The sequence below is a fragment of the Triticum dicoccoides genome, chromosome 6B (genome assembly GCF_002162155.2).
Source record: "Triticum dicoccoides isolate Atlit2015 ecotype Zavitan chromosome 6B, WEW_v2.0, whole genome shotgun sequence".
NCBI lineage: Eukaryota > Viridiplantae > Streptophyta > Magnoliopsida > Poales > Poaceae > Triticum > Triticum dicoccoides.
Genome location: NC_041391.1, coordinates 5071987 through 5077578, shown reverse-complemented (window position 1 = coordinate 5077578; position 5592 = coordinate 5071987). Strand labels below are relative to the sequence as shown.

The 5592-nt window shown below is 51.4% G+C and overlaps 1 pseudogene; it reads right to left on the bottom strand.

The window, feature by feature from the left end:
• Positions 1-2097: 2097 nt before the first annotated feature.
• The window catches only part of LOC119323886, a 4602-nt pseudogene continuing 1107 nt past the window's right edge, over positions 2098-5592 (bottom strand).

Sequence of the window (5592 nt, the reverse complement as noted above, 5' to 3'; positions counted from 1 at the left end):
CTAGCCATATGAATGAAGTGGTCAATTACTTTCTCAGACACTTTCTCCTTTGGCGGTGGTGCCGGTTTCGGTCCAAAATGGGCGTCCACTTGGGCTTGCACTATGGCTGTGTTTTGCTCCTTAATCATGTCATAAGGCCTCTGAGGAAGAGGAGCGAGGCTTGGACCATATTTATATCGCTTGCCTTCGCCTGTACTTCCTGAACTACCTCGACTCGTACCGCTACGCACCAAAGCTGCGGAATGTCTCTTCTGCGATTGCTGAGACGGCAGAGATGGCTGGCGTGGAGTTGGACCAGGAGAAGTGGCCTGACGATGTGTCGGACTTGAAGCAGGAGGTGTGGCCTGACACGGTGCCGGACTTGCAACTGGAGAAGTGGCATGACGCTGTGCCGGGCTTGAAACCGGAGGAGTCAGCTCACGAGTTCGGGGACTTGGAGGAGGTGGCGGACATCGAGGAGGAGTCGTCTCACGCGTTCGTGGACTTGGAGGAGCGGGAGTATGCTGACTCGGTGGCGGACTTCGAGGAGTCAGCAGACGACGCGGTGTCGGTGGACTTCGAAAGATGATGCAATCCTTTTTTCATAGGATGATACGATGCATGGCCTCTCCCAGTGTGCGCTCGTCTTCACCTCCAGGAATGTCAAGCGTTAGCCTCAAATATGGGTCCACCACTTTATCAACCATGACACGAGCATAGCCCTCTGAAATCGGGATGCAATGGTAGGTTGCTTCGGGGGTAACTGGAAAAGCAATGCCGTCCGCCACCTTCATGGATATGTTCTTCATTTTGGAATGTAGCTTGCAGTTAGTGTTCTCTATGATGTCATTCACAGGGTATTTATCCAGCAGTGTGTCGCCTGGGGCAGAACCAACGCTGCTTCTCGGCATGGATGGGACGGTGCTATTCAATGTTGGACGATCATCCGCTTGATGCTACTGCTGCTGAGACGATTTTTCGATCTGCCTTTTCTGGTCGTCCCCATCTCCGATTCCAACCCTCGCCGCTGCCTGATGCTGCCGGCAGGCAAAACCTGCACAGCCCATGGTGGCGGCGGAGTGCCGGGTAGTTCCACCGCGGCCATTCATGGTGGCGACTCGAAGTGAGCACCGGCGGCGGCAAAGAGCGCAGCGATGATCTGGGGCAGCGGCAGGGCGCTACACGCTCAACAGCGGCAGGAGCAGTGTACTTGGGTAGCAGCAGCGGGGATGAACACAGCCGCGATTTGGCAATGAACATCAGCGGCGGGCAGCATGACAGTCCGGAAGGCGGTGTTCGCATCATCATGGTGGTCCATGGCTAGCAGTCCCAAGTTCTGCATCGGAGGGCATGGTACCATGACCTGCAATTTTGTGGGCGTACGGGTCGTGATCCTCCACCGCGGGTGAGAATTACGGCACATGGTGGTGTCGTCTGCAATAGATCTACCACTGGATGCAGTTGTGAAGTTGGTGCGACGCTGTCAAATCGTCCAATCTGGGATTTTGGCGGTGCAAGAACTTTCTTCTCTCCACAGTGACTGTCGCATCTCATCTAAGGATCGTGTACGCATGAACCTGCAGGGAAAGTGGAAAGTGGAGGATGAATACATTACATGATGATTTCGGTTTGGTGATACTTATCGAGCATCCGGTCTCGAGCTCCGGGGTGAAAACCCTAGGTCTAACCCTAATTGGGTATACCTGGCAATGGCGGCGTTTGGCGTCGTTACCTTCTTGAAGGCGTGGCTTGGAGTTTCCTCGGACTTGTGTCTAGGGTGAAAACCCGTGATATGGCCTTTGGTGGCTAGGTCCGGCGAAGGCGGCACTTGATCGCCGTTTCCTTCTTGAAGGCGTTGTTGTTGGAGAACCTTCTCGTGTCCTTGTGATGTGAAGAATGATTGGTGCGGATGGTCATCACTGTAGTTCGTCGGTTGCTGTTATGAACACTTCGGGGGTTTTTTCCTCGCCTAGGCATAGCTTCGGTCTTTGATGACTTTGCTCATTGCCAGCGTGTTTCTTTGTGTGTGTGCGTTGGTGTTGGCTGTGTGCATCTTACTTGTGCAGAGGCTGGGTGTGTGCTCATAGTGTTTGTATTCACTTGATGCTTCATTTTGAGTTAATAAAATCCACCCTTTATCGAAAAGTATGCAAGTCTAAAGCCTATTGTGGGTAAGCTGAATGGAGTTTTCCAGGTACTGTTGACCTTCACGGTTAGGGAGTTATCATTTTTTTTGCGGGAAAGGTTAGGGAGTTATCAGAGATATCTAGGTAATTGTAAGATAATCAAATTGTTGTCGTATACCAACTGGTATTTCTCCAGACAACTCATTGTTGTCTGAGGGAAATCGTAGTCAAACTGCTAAAGTGCCGTAGCCGAGCTGGTAAACTCCCAGTCAAATAGTTGTCTTTCAGATACAACTCACGCAATTCATCTGATGGCAACCGATGGAATAGCTCTTCTCTCTCCATGTTGATGGAGTTGTAGTTTAACATGAGCTGTTGTAATTTCTTCAGTTTCTTGAAGGCAGTTGGCACCATGCCAGTGATACTGTTGGAATCAAGAAACAATGCTCGAATGGAGGTCAAGTTCCCCACCGAGTCGGGGATTGGACGATCGATTCCACAGTCGTCTAGGAAGAGAGTTGTTGTAGGCTAGGCAGATCCCAAACCCAATTTTTCGCTCCAAGAGATGTGTTGAAGGTGTTTCCATCAAGTATGAGATTCTCCAGGGACGTGAGATTGGACTGTGCTGGGGGAGGCATGGAATTCTGAAGCCCACAATCACTTAGATCAAGGGCTGTCAAACACGGCAGCATGTTGATAGCATGAAACCAGTCGACGACATCGTTGAGGTCAACCCCAGACATGCTGAGGTACTGAAGCTTGCTGAGGCCCGACACCCACACGAGATTAGGCGAGTAGGTGCCATGTGCCACAAAGCCGAGGTCAAGGCTGACCAGATTTGAGAGATTGCCAAGGTGGGGAGGAATAAGACCGCTGAAATTAGAGTGGGAGAGGTCAAGATGCGTCAGGCGCCCACGCCCGAGCGCGCCAATGAATTCCGGGATGGGTTTGGCACCGAAATCGTTGCCTGAGAGGTCCAGCTGCTTCAGATCTAGATGTCGTAAGGTGAGCAAGTAGGATCGTATCTCACCTCCAAGTCTGTTCGTGTCCAAGCTGTATCTGCTGCTGATTTGGAGCACGACGACGTGGCCGGTCCGGTTGCTGCAAACGACGCCCATCCACCGGCAGCACTCCACAACCACACCTCGCCCCGTCCATCAAGTTATATTTGCTGCAAACCACACACAAGTTAGAGGCCCCGCACAAATGCCCCGTCCATCAAGTTAGGTTCTGTGGCCAGCCAGTTGTGTGGTTGTGTGTCCATTGTAGACCGTCAGGCATTTGTCTTTAGCGGACGAAATTCCACAGGCAACTCGGAGCATGCGATACATGCCACACCCTGGAACGAGGGGCTACGGCATCCATATCAGCCGTCTGGTGTGACGATCTCATTCCGGCGATAGAATCTTTCCTCCTTATATTTTCTTTAGAAGCATTCCGGCATTCATATCAGCCGTGCAGTGTGATGATCTCATTCCGGCAATAGAATATAAGCCGTGTGGTGTGACGAAGTTGGGCTCCGTCTAACGTCAAGTTTGTTGGTGTCTACCCTAGCTCTCCCTCGTCTACCTGAACCCTCTCTCTCTGTGTGCGTACTCTCGCTCGAACGATCATAGAAAGAAGGAGGAAGAACACGGTGGACACGGTGGTTTTCGACGCACGAACGCCCGCCGCACGAACGGCAAATTTTCCGAGCACGAACTCGACACCACACTTACAACAGTACTCGGGGTGGAGCTTTATACGCAGGCGCGCCCAAACGACGCCGCGCTCCCCACTCCTCCAGGCCCGCCCGCTCCGCACGCCATGGCTCACGCACCCGTCGCGCACAAACGCGATCAACGCGGCTGGCTCCAGCAGAACGACGCGGTCACCCCGCTGCTATCACTAACTGAACCACGCACGCACACACACATCCCGTACACTAGTCGGATACACCCCAGACTATGCCCAGCCTGTACACTAGTCGGACCATGGTCAGACAATGGCCAGATACACACGCACGCACGCATGCCACAGAACCGGCGCGGCCATGGTTACTGTCGGATATGTTCGACCAGGGTCAGAAACATAAGGCCTAGAAATACTAGCGGACGATCGACGTGTGGTCATTCCAAATAGCCGAAGGTGGTGAGATCAATGACAAAGACATATGGGCATGATGGTGATGGTGACCATCTTTTGGGTGAGGCAACATGCGTCGCGGTCTTGAGGGGTTGTGCAATTTAACATGGCAATGTTGTAGTGTATATTTGAAGACGGTATACACATGGGAGCTTGGTGTCCACAGGTGTGGGGTGACAACGCACAACTACCGTGGAATTATGTTAAGGTGGAGTTGGATGAAAGACTTCATCTAGGTTGATGGACGGCCTACAACGTAATTTGGTAGAGAGTGGAAGCCTATTTCAATGGGACAAGTGGGAAGCATGTGGTTCAGAGCATGGCCTAGTGGTCCGATGGAAACGTGAATCTTGTGACCGATCGGTGAACATCAGTGTTTCGCTAAAGTGAAGGTTGACACTAGAAGAAAATCGAGCATTGGCAGTAGCCCCCAGAAGCGGTTGTGACCAAGCAAAAAAACGCCACCTGTAATAAGCACAACGTAGGTGGTTATTTTTCCAATATGTAGATTCGAAGTCGGTTAGAAATATGAAACTGCCCGCGCGAACATTTGAAGCGGCTTGAATTTTGAAACAAACTCCAGTTGTAAACACGTGTAGTCGAGTGGAAACAAGAAACCACTGGCGCTGGCGAGTACCTATGGGGTGTAGCCTCTGCCTTATCTTTCTACGGCTTATTAGGCATCTCACATTCAGTTTCTGTCCATTTTCATGCCCTTCCCCTATCCGTCCGAACCCGGACGGCGCACTTGTACATCGGCCCATCCGCACTATCTTGTAGATTAGCTCTATGGGTATCATGTCTTTCCGTGACAACCCAATGTAGCTTACTAAAAGACACACCACTTTATAATTCTCCATATGATGTCCTTGTTTTGGCGTTTGTTGATCCGGTCACAGATAAGCCAGGGGAGAGTGAGCTCATGGTGTATTAACAAATCAACTAGTGTACCATCTCGGAAATTTGTGGTCGCACACTAGCATGTTTAAACCACTTGGCATCAATTCAAAGAACAAACGATGAATGAATTAATCAATAGAATTCATGCACAGGTCAATTCATCAAAGAGTCCAAACCAAACAAGAGTGGGCAATATATTTCAGCAGTCCCTCCCACGTCGGCTAAAATTCGTGTTTTGACCCTTTTTTGATAGAAATTCAGGATCTGACCCCGGTTTGAAAAAAAATCGGGATTTGACCCTTTTTCCTACCGCCAGGGGCACTGGCGGTAGGGTTAGACAGCCTACCGCCATGGCCCCTGGCGGTAGGGTACTTAGCCACGTCAGCGCGCCGAGACGGCCGCCGTCCCCCTCCGTCGCACCCTACCGCCAGGGCACCTGGCGGTAGCCTGTCTAACCCTACCG